This window comes from Patella vulgata, chromosome 2, assembly GCF_932274485.2.
Source record: "Patella vulgata chromosome 2, xgPatVulg1.2, whole genome shotgun sequence".
Classification (NCBI taxonomy): Eukaryota; Metazoa; Mollusca; class Gastropoda; family Patellidae; genus Patella; species Patella vulgata.
The window spans coordinates 71,261,032-71,282,225 of NC_065880.2; the positions used below are offsets into that span (position 1 = coordinate 71,261,032).

Sequence of the window (21,194 nt, forward strand, 5' to 3'; positions counted from 1 at the left end):
GTAGGAAGTTAAATCCACATTTCAATCAATCATTCGTTCACGATGTACTATGACACTTATGTATACGCCCTCACCAAGGGTAGTAAGGGTATAGTCAACATTGTTGAAACCGGGATCATTCTATGCCAGCTTACCCCTTTCTTTTGATGTTTTGGGTGTTTTTTGTTTTTTTGTAGATTTTATACTACATATATCGATACGTTGCTTCTTACAATTTTACCATCACTTAAAAACGATTGATAAAAATAAACATTTTCCAGCATTGTCGACAGGGTCGGTTCAACCTTGTGTGTGTGTATGGGTGGGGGGCAACACAAATCAATTGCGGGAGGGAGCCGAATTAAGATAAAAAAAAAAAAGCGCAAGGTTCGGTGCGGGCGAAATACTTTCGATTTGGTACACTCTTATGATTATTTTTGGCAATTGACTCAATGGAACCTTTGATTGTGTACGCATCCCAAAATATCGAGATTCCTAAATGTGTGGGCCCCGGACATTTGTCATACACGCCCCCCCCCCACCTTATAGATCCGGTATTGATTGTCGATGATTAAGAACAAAGACTTTTAACAGATATTATTGCGTACAGGTTGCCTCTTTGTCTCTGCAACGAATTCGTTTCTGTTCCTATCAATTAAAGAATAGTTTGACCAAAACGTTATCAGGTTAAAAAAGCCATCGCTGTGCTGTTCGCCTGTGTTGAAATGAAGTGGTTTAGATATTTTGTCAGCTTATGTGGTCGTATATAATAGATGTCAATGGTAATTTCAGTGAACAGTAATGGTGTTAATCTATCACCAATTACTGACTAGTAGTAATTATAATGTGACCCGAGTGTATACAAAAATCGTATAAATACAAGTACACGGCCACCATTGTTAACAGAATAATTAACTGATACTAAGACGGTCATTGATTCTCATCATTCTACTTCCTTCACTGGTTTAATGAGCTTATCTAAATTCAAGGTTCTAGTTAAACAATTCTCTTATTACTTTACGAAACTTGTCTTGGATTCTTCTACGTATTAACACAAGGGAATGGTGTTATATTTATGATTCAAAATTTCTGAACTGAAGGAATTTGATTTCAAATTTAAATCTGATTAAAACACAGATCCTATTTCGTTTCGTTTTTTATAGTTCAAAATTTCGTTTTATTTGTCTGTACTACACTAGGATCTGGAAGAGTTGTTATATAACCTGTGTTCTGTTTGGCCAATGGAACCATCTGTTACGACGGCTTCTTGGCGTGCGATGCACGGAACTGTAGGCAAACCACTAGAAACGTCAACGCTGATTGATTAATCAATGTCTGACGTCATAGGTCAAAGACCGTTCGTACGACCTCTAACGCGACCTTTTACTACAACCGGTAGCATCCACTCAACCTATACTATGTAATTTCGAAACTAACATAATGGTACAATTTTATTTCAATAATTCACTTGCACACGTAGGGTGTGACAGTTGGGGGGGGGGGGACTGGGCGTCTCGGAGAAACCCCACGTGGTTAGGCCGACAATGATACAAAGTATTGACATTGAAATTCATCAGAAAACTACCATATCAATTGAATGTATCCGTTTGATGACGTACGCATCCAGTCTCGAGTCAGGCTTCACTTAGTTTGTTTATCTGGATGTTACGTTTCTTTCAAAAGTGTATTCTCAAACGTAGGACTGTTAATATAACTGTATAATGTTGTTTTCGGTTATACACAGGTAATCAATTATTCGTTAGTAATATTATCACATCTCTTTCTGATTGCAAACTACATCAAATGGCTCATTAATAAATTATGATTCTTGCCTTGTGGTGTTAGCTGTTTTTTCTGTCCCTTTAAGGTAGTATCCCCCGGACGATCCTATGTATATGGTAACAAAGGGATATACATTTTTAATACGCATTCGTTTGGCGGGGATTGAGAGTGTTTTTGATAATTGGCTAAGTCGTTTTTAGGGGAGATTTGTATTTCTAGTTATCAGTTGGAATGTCTCAATTAATTATGAATAGGCTTGTATTAAATTGCTGTAAGTAAACACTGGCTTTCAGTACATACAACTTTTATATGGGCATTTTATGTGCAAATTAAGCTGTGTGACTCTCGGGCTGAAAAGTTTGTGGACCCCTGAGTTAGAGTATTTTGTTTTCTATGACTAAAAGGGCCTTTTTTCACATACATCGAGAACTTCTATCTTATAAACTCGGACGAACAGATGCCCAATCAGATTTAAATTCGATCATTTTGCTCGTTTCATTTTCAATTTATTGTCGGTCTGTAGGCCACCACACAAGGATACTACTTCTTGGTCAGGTCTAAGTATTAAGGTTAACTGCAGATTTCGCCAAGGTCGTGAGATGTAAATAGGATTAGGCCAGGTGATTGTCGACGAGATTGTGGGATTAGGGATAGACTTAAGCTTAGGGTTATGTGAAGGGTTAGGGTTAGCCCTGTTTACATCTCGTAGTCTTAATATTCTCGTGCAGGTGGCCTTAATATTCAGTTGTAACCCTACTGGGCTAATGTGTACACGCTGTTAACATTTTAAACCCCGAAATAACATAACTAGTCTAGTGATAATTAGACCAATGAGCGCCACGTTCAATATGGATGAATCAGTAAATAAAAGGTGTTACAAAGAAGATCCATCTGTCCCATAATTTAACTGAAAACTTTCAATTTACATGGTCTTAATACATAATTTATCACAACTAGACAATAGAAAACAAAATGTGTCTGATCTAAAGGGTGCCATTCCCGCCAAATATCCAATTAAGGGGGTAATCCCCAATTTCACCAGATGGGGGTTGGGGGGGGGGGGGCTGTAACTGAATAAATTAAACGCCTATGCACCTTTTACGACAATTTCGGACCAACATGATATGATCGTCAGAACTGCATTTACTGTTACGTAATTTAAAGGACAATTTATCACGACTAGACAATAGAAAACAAAATGAGTCTCATCTAAAGTATGTCATTCCCGCCAAATATCCAATTAAGGGGGTAGTCCCTGATTTCACCGAAGGGTGTTGAGGGGGGGGGGGGTAACTGTATAAATTAAACGCCTGTGCACCTTGCTTGACAATTTCGGACCAGCATGATATGATCGCCAGATTTGCATTTATTGTTACGTAATTTAAAGGACAATGTTGGTGTACACGTGACAGAACTTGTTAAACCCATTCCAAATATAATTTTAACACAGAGATCCTTGCTACGGCTGGTCCTTTCAGAATGATTTGAGGAATCAAGAAGTGGCGCGATAAAAAAAGGAAAACACGAGTTATCCTTATTGGCTTCAGCCATATTTGAATTTCAGGATTTATTCTGGTCAACAAATTGTACTATTTTACAATATTCCAATTAATTGATGATACAAATTTCATCTTAACACACCTAATTTAAAAAATTGGAAAAATTCAACTAAATAATTTGAAAAGCCTAACGTAAAGCTTTTCAAATGTGACTTGGATTTAAAAATATTTTTGAAGCCTTTGAACAAGTAAAATAGGATTTAATGGATAATTTACACAACAGGTAGGACACTAACACATCTAGTACTTAGAATAAGGCTATTTTTTATTTTCTGGAGCTGTCAAGCCAACAAGAGTGTTATTTCCCTTTAAAGCACCTTAAGAAACGGGTAGCTTGCTAGTGTATCAAATTAATTCTACTTTATCTTTAATAATTCAGGAATTATTTTAGAATTAATATTTGTGGAGTTTCTCTACTAGAGTATTTGAAGGCAAGTGTTGTGTACGAAGTGTTATAATATGCACATCGACTGTTATTACAGCGTCTGGAAATTTTTAACGACTACCCGTCGGCATTTTAAAACGCTTTTCTGTTGGAAAGAGTGGCGAGCCTTTTAGCAAGTACCTGTTTAATGACTTCATCAAGTATGTAACTTTTTGTTACAACTGGCTGCTTGCCGAAATAATTCGTGTTTCCTCCTCATAAATTTTGCAAGATCAATAAGAAATTTTGAGTGGTATGTCAAAGTGACAGTCATTACTGGAACTACAGAAACAATGTAATATACGTATATACGTAGTGGAGTTATAGTGGCTCAGTGAGTAAGACAACGGCTGGCTAACTATTTCCTTGTTCCATTAGTTGAGTAGATAATAAATTCCAAGGTTAAGCTTAATCGCCCAATGCCTGGGGGGGGGGGGGGCACCTCGAGCTTGAAATCTGGCTAAAACCACCAAATATCAGAAAAATATTAATTAAATTATCAGATTCTCTATGTGGTTATCGACGTCATAAAGCACTTTCCTAACATGAGAAAGGCCAGCAAATAATGTTTCAGAAACGTGGACAATTTATCCACCCGTTCAACATTGACCTTTTATACGTCCACATTTTCAGGTGGACGTATTATGTCGTTGCCCCTGTCCGGACGTCTGTTCAAATTTATCCGATTTTGACGAAACTTGAAATATAGATTCATATCAAAAAGATCTCAGTTCCTTTCGATAATGGCACTGTAACATGATGGGTTATTGCCCCTAGTTGTGCAAAACAAAACACTTTTTTAGCCTGTGAACCCTCTAGAGGACGCAATTTATCTTTTATTTTAAAAATTGTTCAAACATATCACCTGTTACCCACTAGAGGCCACACTTTTTGTTCGCTTTAGATGAAACTTGAAATATGGATGAGTTCGATTTTGGTGTGCTTCAGCCCCCCCCCCCCCCCTATACACAAAATGTAAAATATGTACAAAGTTTGTGAACCCTCCAGAGGCAATATTTGTTGTCTGATTCAAATGAAACTTAATTAAGGATCAACAGATCTCGGGTGAGTTTGATTTTGGTGCGAATCGGACCTTCCGGGCCGAAGTTACGTCCCCTGCTTTTTACGCTGAGGCCACAATTGTTGTCCGATTCAGATGCATGTTAACATATGTGTTAAGGATCAAAAGATCTCAGATGAGTTTTATTTCGGGGTGCATCGGACCTGCCGATCCAGATTTATGCCCCCTTTTCCGAAAACCTTGTGAGCGTGATAAAGGTTATATTTTTAACAGATTTATTCATATTGTTACGATTTGGGCCCGAATATACCCAACAGACACTTACGAGCTCTCTCTAAAGATAAAAGCAATTAAATTTAATCGCAGATTGATGGGGCCCATTATATATATATATATATAATAAAATATAGGTAAATACAGTTCCCAGCTAATATAAAAACTAAATTAAAAGAAAGACATCAAAATATATATAAGAAACTATGCCAAAATTCAGAATTTTCAGCGTCGAAGTGGACCCCAAAAACGACATCGTGCCTTTCCATCAAATTAAACAAGAAAATCAATGGGCCCCATCAATCTGCGATGATGAGTTTTTCGAGGGCGCTCTTACCTCCCCCCCCCCCTCCTCACGTATTTTAAATAAAAACCTAGTTATCTGGCTAATAGCTAAGTATCTTTAAATAATGATAAAAGAGTTAATGTGTATCAACATATTCCTTAAAATCAGTTCCAATATGAAGATAGAAAATCTCAGACAATCACATTAGATTTAATGTAAGAATCATATTCAATCAATAGTTTTATTGTGTAAAAGAAAACAAGTTACATTTTTTTCATTCATAAAAAACACACCAAGCTTAATTTAATAAAATTAGTGAAGACCCGGAATACTCTAATCTCCTCGAATGTCAGTAATCTGATGCTCTTCAAATGAAGTAATTCTTAGATAAAACTCAAAAGGATGGCTAATCAGCTTGTAGCATTATAAATCTTATTTCATTTCCCCAGTACGAATTGTACCATTTGAACCGGTATATTAGATTAATAGTTTACGACTGTTGGTTCATAAATAACAAATATACTCAATATCTTAATATCCTTTTTTTAAACTGATTCAGACCAACTTTTATTTTATTTTTTTTTAAAAAGGTACCATTTAGGAATGTAAAAATGCAATTTACTTGCCACTGTATTTCATTTTGGACATAACAATTTCAAGTTTTAAAATGTCGCACTCCTTGATCTGGGTCAAAAATGTTTTAATTTGTTCGAGAAAGTTCTTTTGGATTTTTAAGCATGGTTTCCCTTTGTCAATTAGGACAGAGAGAATTTTCTGGCAAAGAACATCGTCTAGTCGTTAGGGTGGTATGAAAAAACCCATTTGGAATTTGCTTTTATCGGGCAAAACTTCCACTTGTAGCACACTGCATGACATATGCCACTCTTCATTAGCTGAGTTGGTGCAGAAGGATGTGACTTTAAACCCTATCTCATATATAGAGAGGGTTGGATGGCTGAATGGTTAGCACGTGCGCGCTGTATCATTGAGTCAACTGGCGTGGTTTCGATTCCCCGGCCCGGTTGTACTGACAATGAGTATATAGGGTCGCCTCCCACTACTAAAGACCCCTACGCGCAAGCGAATAATGGAAATAAAATTGAACCATATGTTAGTCTCGAAATTACCTAGTTTGTGTTGAGTGGACGTTAAACCAAATCTCTCTCTCTCTCTCTCTCTCTCTCTCTCTCTCTCTCTCCCATATATAGAGAAAGCCTATGCCAATATATGTCATTGTGTGTTCCTGTGTCGAAACAATCTGCCAAAAATAAAACTAATATTGGAAAACAAACCGACTTCCGCTCAATATTTCGATTCAAAATTTAATCGTATAGAGCTTGTCTAGAGGCGTCTATAATCATAAAAATAATTATTACATAATATCGCTGTTTAACTTGAATTTGCGTATAATATCATTAAAGGACGAATCTTCAAACATGTGTTACGAATGAACCGTAGCAAAGATCTCTGTGTTCAAATTATATTTAGAAAGTGTTTAACCAGGTCTACCGCATATGTAATATTGGTGGACATCAACAGCTTCTGTAATCTAATGTCGACCATATCGTCGTAATGTGTTTTGTCGTTGTACCCATATATACATTACAATACAACGGAACCGATCTTCTGAGAGTTCATTAAAATTATCCAGACGTCACTGGAACAGTTTGTTTATGAAAAATATTAAAATAACGAGTAATGTAATTTGACATTAACACAGACAATATAAACGCATGGGTAATTAAGAGTGAGATAATTATATAGTTATGATTAATTGTGGCGTATAATTATGGTAATTAACGAGTCTTGCTCTTTGGTACATTTATCAGTTCAATTCATACTGTTTTATATAAAAACATACTGATAAACGTATAGTTATACAATTGTTTAAATTATACATTCATGTAAACTAATATAAGCTATAGATATCAATGGAGGAAGGGTGTCGTTCACAAATGAAGTGAAATGGGGTTTAGCGTCCCACTGTTCTGCTCCTGATTGGGCTAATACAGTGTGCTATTGGGGACATTTTGCCCGGGCAAGGGCACTGTGACCTACTCTTATATCGAATTCCAACTACCAGGGGATCTTTTACGTGTACGTCAATATGTACACGGGATCTCGGTTTTTCGTGCCATCCGAGCGACTAGACAACTGTCCTTGTCGGGCACTCCGTCTTTCACCGCTGACAAGGGGGAACCACGTAGGAAAATCCAGATGAACTTTCTCAGCCAATGCAGGGATCGAACACGCTACCTCCAGGCTAGCGAGCCAGCGTCTTACCCACTTAGCCACCGTCGCAAATTTCTTTTTACTTTACTTATGAAGACCAACATAATATATATATATATAGAGAGAGAGAGAGAGGGGGGGGAGATGGGTTTAACGTCCACTCGACACAGACTAGGTAATTTCGTGATTAACATATAGATATGGTTTAATTTTATTTCAATAACCCACGAGGTTAGACAGACAAACCTACTCTTTGTCACGTACAACCGGGGATTCGAAACCACACCAGCTGACTCAATGACAGGCTTTATGATACAGCCCGCACGTGCTAACCATTTGGTCATCCAACCCCTACCAACATAATATCATTGTAATTATAAATACACAACAGTAATAGTTGGACGTTAAACCCATTCCATCTTATTTCCCGTGTAATGTGGTTCAAGTTATTCAAGATAAAAGGGTGGTATGACTATAGTTATTAGATTACACGGGATGAGTTAACTACCACATTAATAATGAAGCTAGTCATATGTACTAGAATGCCCTATAACAATAAAATTACCCCATAACGCATGTCCCGTAAACCAATCAATTAACTTTTCAATTTACTACCACTTCTGACCGTAAACTAGGTATTGACCGGATATCCGCTTAGCTTATTATCGTTAACGTTTATTCAATGGTCGTTTATGAAAATGACATGGAGACTGACGTCTTACTTTTTCTGAAATTGACCAAAGAAAATGCGAAAAGCCAAAAGTTTTCTGTGTTGTTAATAGTCAAAATTCCATGGATCTGAAACTGTCTGAACTTCAAGAACACGAACTATCCAGATTGCTCCCGTTCCCGTTCCAGATGACCAGGCTGGGTAGTTTTAATTAAATTTAATTGGAAAATCTTAACTAAAGTGGGACCAGTGTTTTTTAAACTGTAGGTACAGATTGGTAGCGTAAATTTGCCTCGTTATTCGGGATTCTGCAGTGAAACAGACCGGCCTGCCTTGCATCCGACCATTACCTCGAGACCTCCGACCGTAGAGGTAAGTGAACGTTGGGTGGCCGACTAGCAAGGAGACGATTTGGTTTTCCAAAATAGCTAGAAATGTTTTCTTTGAAAATTTTGGATTATTACTTTTGCGTTCAAATCAAAATACCAGTAAAGCGTCAAACAATCTGAATAATCGACAGACTGCCAACACTACAAATTTTCTGAAAAAATAGTGATAATATCGAGGAGGAACGCAAGTACTTTAGTGACATTTGATTTGTTTATATGTTTGGAGTGGTTACTTCCGGAAGAAACACCATTGCCATGTGTTTTTTCTGCTTTAAAATTAATCACGTTCCAATACTGGAAATGATAGTTTATGTTTATTATAAAGCCGGATAAACAAGTGATGTGGTGCATTGGGTGTACATCGGTAATATTTGACTTGTATTTTAGTTGTACTTATGGTTAATTAACTTGCGCTGAGATATTACACGTTTTGGTTAAAAGCTATATTTCTAGCATGTTGTTGTGAAGAAGTGAACCTAAAAAAAAACTGGAGTTTGTTCTAACAATAGTGGTGGGTGCTAATTGATGGCTTTGTCTTGATAAAACTTCCTATCGATTTTTTAACTTTCTAATGGCACATTCTTTGGTAAATTAAATATTCTCCAGGGCGTGACAGGACGAAAAAAAGTATCGCACGAATACACTTTGCTTTTAGTAATAAAAATGTCCATTAAAATTTTAATATTTACAAAAGAAGATTTGCATGTGGATTAATGTAAAAAACAAAGTTTCACAAGTTATTCTGATGCCTTACCTGAATGCTTCTATGCCACCATTATCCTCCCAGGGTTTTTAAAGTAGACTACATTAAGGTGATAAAGCGAAGGAGAAGTATAATGTACACAATGCCAGTATTAATACCGAGGTTTTAGCCTTCCACTCTATCTAGTCGATATGTGAAATCGACCGGTCAGCAAGAAAACATCGACGCCTTTCCTGAAGCACCTGATTTTCATGAAAATTATACTTTGGTCAACACACAAACCAGAGTGTACATATAGATATTAGATTGCGTATAACAACTAGCGAGCCCACAATAGCACTATTGACTTCTAATATTCAGATCCACGGCTAATAATAGGAACCATGTCTCATATTAAAAAATATGCTTAAAATATTCTAACGTTTATCAATAAAATCTATGGTTTACTGAAATGTGTACCAAAATGGCACAGCCTAAATGGTTGTTTGCTTTGTGCACACTGGCTTTTATTAGAATTAAAATAAATAGGTTTAATATTTCTTGACAATTCATGTCCAACACACCAACTAACCACAGAGAATACAAAAGACCAACAAAAAAGTGTAATACACTGGCAATGTTGGGGTGGTATCCGGTGTTCTAGAAAGAGTAAACATACTCTGCTCCAACACACCCATCTATACTTTTTCTGTGAAACGTGTAAATTTGAGGTTTTTGTTGGTTGGGGTGATGTAGCTGATGAAATTTAATGTCGTATTCGGGTCACGAATTTTCAAAATTACTTCGGGTACATCCAACGGAAAAGGTTAGGGTTGTTTGTTGGGGGCGTGGGGGGGGGGGGGCTTGTATGTATATGTGTAACTTAGCTAAAAAAAAAAAATAGAGATCACGAAATAGTAATTATTTACTAAAAAATCTTGTCAATTAAAATGGCAAATGGCCATTTCTGGTAAGTTTGGGGGGGGGGGGGTCATTGGGTAGCCCCTTTTTGTCCCACACCCTCCCACGCCTCGCTCTTTAAATTTCTTGAATCCACTCTTAAATTCTGTTACATCAAATTGTTAGTAATGCGTTCAGACATGAGCCTTGCGTGTATTGCTGTAAGTAATAAAACAAAACTCGGTCTTCTTTAATAATAAACGACATGGCGAATGTACGTCTCATGATATTACTCCAAATTAACGTTTAGTAATTGTGACGTGTACGATATTAACCCATGTGCACAATAATCGATGTGATATTCAAAAAACATTTAACTATATATTATTAATGTTTCACGGAAAATAAAAGAACCGTTTCGGTTTTCATGAATCAGCGTCATTCTCGGGGTTAGAAATAGACGCTAGGTCACAATAACTTCTGTATAAAAAAAAATATGTATTGCTTTTTCTTTTCTTTCTTTTTTGGTTTTTTTTTTGTTCAAAAAAATATAATTGGCACAGAAGCACGCTTACGCAATAAGAACAATGTTGCAAACTTTATGGTCGTACACAAAAGGTAAGGTGAGGTTAAAGAAATAACATAGTTTCTTACATGAAGCCATCTGAGAAGTGTATGTTCACATTTTCAACTTTTTATCTGTCTTATAAAAATGTATGTAAAATGACGTATGTACGTGTAACCATTTACACAGCTGTGTGAGAGAGAGAAATGGGGTTTAAAGTCCACTCGATATTAAACAGCTGTATGTAGTTATCGACATATATCGGTCTAAACATCTAGCGCAGAAATAAGGAGTGAAAGCTAGTTATTTGCAATTTTATACAGCATACTGTATCCCGTGAAAAAATTACCTTTACATGCTTCGATTTCATAGATTTCACACAATAGAGACTGAACAATAATTTCAATAATGCATATTTAACCAATACTGACAATATTTCGTTTGGTTCTATATAATGCTTTAGTTAAGACTCAAAGTTGATATTTCTTTTGGAACACCCCATATATATAAATTTTGAAACAATATGTGCAACACAATTCTCATTCTGAAGAAGCAAAAAAGTGAATTTCGCAAAATGTGCCAGATACGACCTTTCGACTCCCCACTGACGATAAGTTATTAGAACATTACAAGGCCGCGCTAAAAATTCAACTATCAATGTTACAAAAAACCCAAATCGTCCGGGAGATGTGTAATGTTTTCATTATTTAAACTTGTAATATAATGAATGAATGAATGAATAAGTATGGGGTTTAACGTCCTATTCTTTTGCACCAACCTGGCTAATGAAGATGGGAATACGTCATACAGTGTGCTATGAGGACAATTTTACACGAACAGCAAATGCCAAGTGTTCTTTTACACAATCCGACCGACTAGACGCTATTTCATGTCAGGGCCTTCGCCTTGCGCTTGCTAAATGTTTATATGATAAAACACTGAGAGTTTATATAATCTAAGAAGCCAAGACGTGTGATCTGATCACCCTTCATACCTCACTTCCCACAGCAACGAACTCTCTTTGTTAGTAATCTTAGGATGTTAGTATTATTAGATCTCCCAGTGGTATTTGACACAACAGATCATTCAACAGTACAGGGTCGTCTACACAATGAATACAGTTTCACTATCACGGTTTTGTTACTTGACAGGATGGAAAGATCATATACAAGTCAATCAGACCACGTTTCGAAGTTTTATGATCAAAAGAGGCATCCCACAAGGATCTGTTCTGGGACCAGTCTTTTTCTTTTCAAGTATTACCAGGTCTCAATACATGTTATTGATGGACAGTTTCGGTCTTGCTCGAGCTATCAGGTTTTTGCTTGTTAAACGAAGGATTCTGCAACAGGGGGAATAACTAGGTCAATTTCAATAAATGTCCGTCATTTGAACAATCCAAAGAAAGACAGCACTGACCATTGATTAACATACAAAACGAACTTTCAGTAAAAGTTAACTCTTTGATCTTTGCGTTTTATTCAGGGAAAACTGTGAGACTATCTCTTACAGATTCCTAAGAAGTAAAGTTTTTGATATCTAAAGACCATCCCATTACAGAAGGTGTTAATTTTAATAATATAAAACACATGGCTAATAGGATCTTGTTTCTTTATACATAAAATCCATATAATTAAAGAGGTGTTATTTAATGTCAGCGATACATAGTTTATTGCTACCAGAAGATATTTATATCTTAATTTCGGGTACATAATCCAAGCAAAACATACAAAAAGTATAACTGCTTTCACCTGGATAAATAAATCTTCCACAGTCACTGGCAAATAGCATCGTCAATGAGTCTATCAATGGTTAATGAGTGAGACATATATCTGTAAATATTGAATCGCGTAATAACGTATGCCTAATATTTCATTTCTCTGTGTTTTATCATGACATAATTCAATGATATTCATTTTATATTTTGCTTGATAAGGGATATTTAGCAGGCTAAAATATTATTAGCCAATAGTAAGTGCAGGAGAACCGCGCGATATATAAAACAAAACCCACAAGACAAACCTGCGGACATGAGACATCACACACGGACATATATAATATCATATCGAGTGAATGATCCGGGCACCAACCGTAAGTGTCCACAGCGCAGTATAGACCTAGGCCCGTAATGATACAGGCATCGCTCAAAATGAAAACTGGGTCTGTAATGATACAGGCTTTGCTCAAAATGAAAACAAAACAATAGTAAGTAAAATTGATCCGATCATAGTTTGTTACAATTATCTACTTTTTATTGGCCCGTTGACACGTGAAAGATGGAATCGGGTATCAGGGCAGGCCCGTAGCCAAGGGGGGGCCTGGGGGCGAAGCCCCCCCTGGAAATAATCTTGCCCCCCTGACAAAAAGTTGTCGACCATATTTATAAATTACCTATGTATGATTTGAATATATTTCTTGAAAAACACTCAGAATAGTTCGTTCTTAGAACATATAATTGTCGATTTCTATGCTTAGAAACTCGTTTACAGCTACTCAATCAGTACCCCCGGCAAGAGAGAACCGGACCCCCCCCCCACCCCGGACCCCCCTGCGCCAGCAAGCTGGCTACGGGCCTGTATCAGGGAAATAATAAACATTCCCTGTGTTGAATACAAGTAATTCCACTGATGTCCAAAGGGGAATTAAAAGGCTTGCGGTGGAGGTACCGTTACAGCGATTAACGGGTTGGAAGAATATTTGAAGTTTCGACATTAAGAGCTTTTGTTATGGTCGACACCATTATTACTGTCACTCACAGCACATTACCAGAAGAATAAAACTTACAGATGAAACAAGTTAATGGTCTGATACTGATTAATACATCTATTAAGATGTTTACACTTCATTGCATCGGATTAAAACACTTGATTAGTTATACATATATATCTCTCTCGAAAACAAACTGGGGTACGTATAGTGTCCATATTTATGAGAGTTTAATAGTTCTGTTGTTTATAGAAGTGGCATACGAAACTTGCGCTGTCTGTTTACCTATAGTTCCGTTTGAGAACAGACACGAAGCTCGTTGACCGACATTTTAATTCCTACATCGACGATTTTAGTCGAAAACACTACGTATGCTTCGAGAATAATATTGAGAAGTATTTATTCCTCTTTCGTTTAATAGAAATGAAAATGTGATTTGGTCTTTGTGTGTATGGAAGATGTAAAACGGATCAGAAACGCATAACAAAAATATACACTATTTTTTTTAGTATGGCGGCCATCCGGGACAGAGGTCTGTTCTCAAAGTGAATAAACCGCTGTGTGCAGAACGAAGAAGTGCTTATATTGATTAAACCAAACAAGATTGTTGATCGGATAGCCCACGACATGTTCTTGCTTTCATCATTTTATATCAAATTAGTTTATATTATAGAATTTGGTTGGGAAGCCACCACCGCTCTTATTCCATCTAAGATCCCAACAAGCTCGTTTACTACACAAAACATTTATTTAAACTGTTCGACTCTCCCCATCACAAACTATTATAAGCCAGTTATAAATGGATGGCCTCCAGTCGCGTTCCATCTGTAAACCGAAATTAGATCAACGAACATATATCGCTCAGCACAATGTCATCCATTTTGACAAGAGCAGTTTGTTTAGATGTGAATAATTTAATTGTAAGACTGGATAACGTCAATTTGTCTTTAACAAAGGGACATAATTCAAGAAGAAAAAGCGGAAATTCTTTCAAATCCAAGAGCACTACAGCATGTCACTTGTGACTAAAATGTGTATTTCTTGTAATATAATTCAATACAAATAAATAACCGAGTGTTGTAATAAATGTAATATTTATTGACCAATGAATTATTAATGCCAGTACTTGAAATGGAGTGTAGTTAAACGTCTTACTTTTCTGCACCGACTGGACTAATGAAGACCGACATATTATTATGCAATGCTGTGAGGGACGTTTGCTCAGACAGCACACTAGGGTCTACTCTTAGTTCGAATTCAAATGTTCTTTTGCGTACATTCTAACGACTAGACAATGCCAGAATTTCAGATCTACGCAAACAAAAGGGGCTGATGCGTTGATTACACTTGAGCCAAAATAAAGGCTCCATGACACCAAACTAGTTCTCACTGCGTTCTGGAATATCTTGCCAAACGGGTCCAAACTGTGTGCGAGCGGAGTGAACGTAGTAGCAACTGTTTACGATCTGCTTAAGAACTTCGTGGACGGGCTCGGACTGGCTTGGTCGGGAAGGGTGCTTTAGAACTTTGATCCCGTTCAAAATTATCCCGCCCGGCAATTAGACGTAGTGACAACGTAATTTTAAGTAAAACGAGATGAACGTACTACGAACGGAATCCCCATACTATGAACGGAATTGCCGTACTTCGACCCTACTAGAGACGTGTTACAACGTGGCGTGATCAAGCATCAATTAGCAGTACGACTTGGTCAGTTGGGTTTTTGTCTTGGTTTTCTTCAGGGATTTCTGCTGCTCTCCATCGTCTACTGGGGCAGACTGTAGAGATCTACAAGGCCAAGGGACAGGTTGCTCGGGTGGCTCAACAACTTGGGCTTGATCTGGCTGGGAGCTTGATCTGGCTGGCCTTCAGAGGAGCTGGAGCTTGGGGATCTTCGGATGATACTAGTGGCTGCTTTCCTACGGGAAGTCCTTCTGGCACATCTATTTGGGGGCATGATGAAACACAGGAAGCAATTTTAGATCTATATTTGAATGTCTTGATCTGCACAGCTTTAAGCGTTCAACTGGGACGGTAAATGGCAAGAACGCACTGGGTTTCTAAAGCCCTCCAGTCAGGACGGGTAGCACACGCAATAGGAAGGCGTTCGAACGCACTAAGAACGAGATGAGGACGAGTTGAACTGTCTCGTAACGAGGTAGAACTAGTTACGATCAGGTTTAAACTGACTACGGCGGGCTTGGACTGTTTGGAAATGGCAAATTTACCCGATCTGAACTTGATCGTGGACTACTTATGAACGAACTAGGGTCGTGCTATTGACATTATTTACACATTCAACCCCGACCACAACCCGTTTTACGATTTTCTAGGACAGCGTAGGGCGTTTTTTAGAACTTGATTGAAATTGGTTGGTGTGATTGGGGCTTTAAAAGGGTTATTTATCGGTGAACAAGTAATAGTCAATGTTGGGCAAATTTAGGCCCTGACAAACTATCGAGTATAAGTCTTATAAAACAAACTGACTAACACATCATTCCCGATAAGTTTTTATTTTTGTAAATTATACTTGAAAGTGGTGAAACAAAAACCGTCATGTAAACGTTGGGCGATGATGAATTATCGATAGGAAGAAAGCATCGGTAGCGACATATAATAAATAATCAGCCTGTTCCCGGAAACTAAAAGGTAATATACGTACGTATTTTTATTGGTTGGGTGGGGGGGGTAACGCGTGTGTGTTAGGTCACACGGTCTGTCAATGAGTCAAGTGGTGTGGTTTCGATTCCCCGCTTGCGCGTTGGGATCTTTAGCTGTAGGAGTACACAGAGAAAACGAGATACCAACGCACAAGCGAATTATTGAAATAAAATTGAACCATATGTCAGTTCCAAAATGACCTAGTAATTTTATGTCGAGTGGACGTTAAACCCCATTCCTCTACTCTTTCTCTCTCTTACCCCCCCCCCCCTTTTGGGTATACTGTAACGATTTTTTTTTTAATTTAAAACTGTTTCTAATAAAAATGATAGCTCTATAATAAGACATTATTAACGTTTTATTTTTTGATAATTCAAATTTTTTTGAGAATATTAAAAGATATTGGTGATAAGGTGTAGTCATGGGAACTATTTTAAAAATTTACCCAACATTCTAGTCGATGATATGAATGAAAGAATATGGCATATCACTGAACGATTCAGTGAAGTTTTGATTCAAGAAAACCAGATGCAGAAACAAACCAATATGACCCATCATTTCCTTTCAATGGTTCTATATAAAGCATCCGTTGTCTTGCGGGAACCAATAAAAAGTGCGAATCGTTGCAATGGGTACACTGGAGTATTCCTGGCAGCCTTTGTGCGTTACATCTTCGATTTGTTGGTTTGGCCAGTGAAGAGGAAAATGATAAATACGATTTTTATCCTCTATGGAATTTTCGATAGATGTTTACATGAAATAATAATGTTCCTCTCTGAATGACATAAATGAATAAATAAGTAAATGGGATTTTGTTGCAATTATGTTCAGTTTTAAAAAGTAGGTCAATTAGCGCACTCTGTGGGAGTAATTTTAGATAGGTTATAAATGAACTGAAATGAAATGGTGTTTAACTTTCCACTGTTCTGCTCCGACAAGGCTAATGAAGACGGACATACGCCATACAGTGTGCGATGAGGAACATTTTGCCAAGGCATCTTTTATATGCATGCGGATTTTTAGCCCTATCCGAACGACTAGATAACTGTTCTTGTCAGGCCCTCCGTTCCGCACCACTGACAAGGACAACACCGAAAAATTCTGAGGAACTTTCTCGCCCAACATCCGGGCTGAACCCGAGACCTCCAGGCTAGTGAGCCAACGTCTTATTCACTGAGTCACCGCAGCTCCCAGATAGGTTATATATAACATGCCTTATATATCTACATGCCTCATTGTTTCAAACCAGTAAACACAGGATCAGTTTTTATAGGTTACTGAATCAAAGCAAGATGCTTATGTTAACCTGTCAGCCTACGTATTTTATAAATGTAATTATACACAACCAGCTTTTAGTTCTACCCTGACATACCGGCAGACAATTCTATGTTTTTACGAAATACTTACCATTTACCAGTGTATACTTACCATTTTGGGGAAAAGACCCCCCCCCCCCCCAGCAGGGTCACAAACCCGGAAGATTAATTACAATATACATTGTTAAGTATGCGAACCATTTAAATAAACAAAAAGTAGTATCTGGTATTCTTGAACGAGAAAGGCATCACCTTACTTCCCAGCAATCGGGGGATCACGTGGCTAAGTGGATAAGACGCTGGCTAGCTAGCCTGGAGGTCGGGTGTTCGGTCCCTGCATTGGCCGATAAAGTTCATCCAGATTTTCCGGCGTGGTTCCCCCTTGTCAGTGATGCAGGACGGAGGGCCTGACAAGGACAGCTATCTAGTCCTTCGGATGAGACGAAAAACCTAGGTCCCGTGTATACATTAGAATGCACGTAAAAGATCCCTTGGCAGTTGGAATTCGATATAAGAGTAGGCGATAGTGCCGCTGCCCGGGCAAAATTTCCCTCATAGCACACTGTATGGCGTATGCCCGTCTTCATTAGCCCAGGTTAGGAGCAGAACAGTAGGACGTTAAACCCCATTTCATTTCATTTCATTTCATTTCCCAGCAATCGTTTATTCCTACTTTAACCCTGTTTACTCACTACGCTTTATTTTTAGCGTTTTCCGATATTCTATCTGGATTATCGCCCTTATTGTTAATTTTTTGACGATCTAACTTGCGTCGTTCTTGTAAATCTTTGTTTTGTTTTTCATTTAGAGTAAAGCATGTACCATTACAGACCAGTAGACACTTACTGTCGGCTCTGGATCCATTTTCTTGGCTTAATATTTGTTGTTTATTGCTAACAATGTCTGTGTAGTTTGTGTCCTGTCCGCAGGTTTGTCTTATCGGTTCTGTGTGCGTATAGTCACATAGTGTGGCCCTCTTGCACTTGCTAATATATTTATATATTTCCTGATCAATAATTTAAGAAACCATTTTGCAAAGAGGGCGAAGTAATAACTCGACCTTATTATTTGTGAGTACACAAGTTCGCACTAAATTCAGTCGCCTATAATGATAGGCTGTTAGAATTTTCGCTCATTTCTCTTGGAATAGACGGTTTCTATAAGCTAATGTTTCCCCATACAAAACCAAGATGGTTGGCATTACCGGGAACAGTTGATAAATGTCGGTGTTATTAATGGCGCACATTGTGAGAGGAGCGTGGGATCAATTAAAATGAATTACAGATGGTGGAGTTATTCAGATATTAAACCGCGTTTTAATTATACTGGTTTGAAAGCACCAATGCATTTTCTTTGATGCTTTGTAAAGTTTTTATGTTGTTTTCTGTCCATTTCAAAAATTCAAATAAATGTCTTATTCCATTTTAACGAGTGTTTGCACGAAAGTATGGTACGGGTCGTCATAAAAATAAAAATCAAGATCTTGCAAATACCGGGGTAGATAATAATAAAGTATGATATAATGCTTTGTTAAATGGGTTATCATAGCTAAATCGCGATTAGAATCAATTCGGGAACGCACTTGTACAGCATTAATAATAAAGCCATATTTTCTTTATTCTGAATTAACTGACCTGTATAGCATAACTAATGATAATTGTTTCATTTCTGCCAACAGCTTACAACGCACTATTGAATTATCTGACATTTTCAATAACATTGGGGATGCGGGATTCGGGATTTTTTCCATATTGGAAATAGTTTTAAAAATTAGTTTTAGAAAAGAAAAAGAAAGAAAATATATATTATACAAACACAGTTTGAGATTACCAGTAAGCTTTATCTTCCTAATTCTGAATTAATTGACCCCTATCATAACCAACATATAATTTTATCACTTCTGGCAACAGTTTACAATACATACGTTGTGAATATGGAATCGGAAAATTAATTATTTGATATCTCCAATAACATTGAAGGTGGGACGGATTTTTTTCCCACAATGGTAATATTTAGAACAGAAAAAAAGAAACAATAGTTTTCGAAAAGAAACGAAAAAAATATATATTATACAAAGAAAGTTTGAGCTTACCAAAACCAAAAATTTCTCTTTACAATATTAAATGTTACATCCAAAAGAAATGGAAATATTTAGAAAAAAGAAATAATAGTTTTAGAAAAGAAAACGAAAATAAAATTATATTATACAAAGATAGTTTGAGCTTACCAGAAATTCCTCTTTACAATATTAAACGTTACATCCAAAAGAAATGGAGAGATAAACACAGCGATGTACGAGTCATGCCAATAATCAGCTTCCTTCACCCGATTGAACCAAGTTCTTAATAAACGGCTGTTCGGGAACTGCTTAACAATCACTTACCGTGAACAAATCTGGTGGCTAACTACAGGACTTCCCATGGATCTGACATTCTATTATGATGTACAATTTACTATAAATCATATAAAAGCAATTAATGGAAATATGACCTGCCAACTTTTATGGTTATTGTGTAATATTTTGTGTGATATTTATGATGGAATCCGTTCATAAAACTGCTATGATGTTCGTTTTATTGAAGAACACGATGACTCGGTGTTGCAGTTTCCTGAATACACCCAAGTCTGTAACGGGGTTTTTATCTTTAAAGAAACCTCGGTTAATCCTTTGTAGATTCATATAGGACTGTGCCTTATTTTGAAAAACATACCAATATCATGCGAAGTTAAAAAATATACATATCCGTTTATTTTTCTAAAGACCTGATGAACCGGGATTCCAATATCCTGAAGACACCCACGTCTGTAGTTTTTTTTTATTTGTAAATAAACATCGGTTAATCCTCTGTAGATTCATACAGGACTGTGCTTTAGTTTGAAAAAAAACCATACCTTTATAATGCGAAGATTAAATATATACGTGCTATGGTTGCTTGGAGAGCAATATCCTGAAACACCGAAGCCTGTTTCATTCTTTAAAGAGGTCTCGTTTAAAATAAACTTATCATTTGCCAAATGTAAATAGATATTCGTCCCTAGTTCTGAAAATGGTGTATGGTAATGAGATAATGTGGTTAAAATTTTCCCAACATAATAATTCGATCATTTTGAGACATATGGTAATTTTCATTTCTGTATTTAGGTGCGAAATGCGGGAGCCACAGTGACTCAGTGAGTAAGACGTTGGTTAACTGTAACAAAGTACTCTATAACTTTCATCAAATTGAACGGTCATTTAGGTGCTTAGAACTGTATGACCTCAGCTGTTTTTTTTTCAATATATGATATTGATGTTTTAACTCCGTATAAACTTTTGTTAAGGCACGGACTGGTTATGATCTAATTAAACATGTAATTAATCCCATATGTCATTACAAACTACATGTGATCTGTGCACACGCTCCGCATTACTTCAAAGGATATATGTACTGGTCAGTAAGCATTCCGTGACGAGATAAAAGAGACAATTGCATGTATGACCATGAGTTTACTGACAGTTGGGCAGACGACCACAGACGGGCGGAGAAGAGAGGCTTGGACGAATGCATGGACTCATCCGAGTTCAGCTGCTGCCTTGGCAGAGGGACAGACGACTAAAAACGGGAGGAGAGAAGCAGAGACCGGTGTATGGACTCACCCGAGTTCAGCCGCTGCCTTGTCAGAGGGCAGTATGGTGGATTTAATATTGTTATATGTCTTCCTGTTGTTTCTATAGTTCCCGGTGTAGTGTAGTCTTTTTGTATCTATGT

At 37.2% G+C, this 21,194-nt stretch overlaps 1 protein-coding gene across 1 annotated transcript in view; it reads right to left on the reverse strand.

Annotated features, from left to right (window-relative positions):
- LOC126810602 (neuronal acetylcholine receptor subunit alpha-2) overlaps positions 1–19,772 on the reverse strand; it is a 44,944-nt gene extending 25,172 nt beyond the window's left edge. The window contains exon 1 of the mRNA XM_050535765.1: positions 19,673–19,772. The gene's annotated coding sequence lies outside the window, so the exon portion shown is untranslated. The remainder of the gene's footprint in view (positions 1–19,672) is intronic.
- Positions 19,773–21,194: the final 1,422 nt, after the last annotated feature.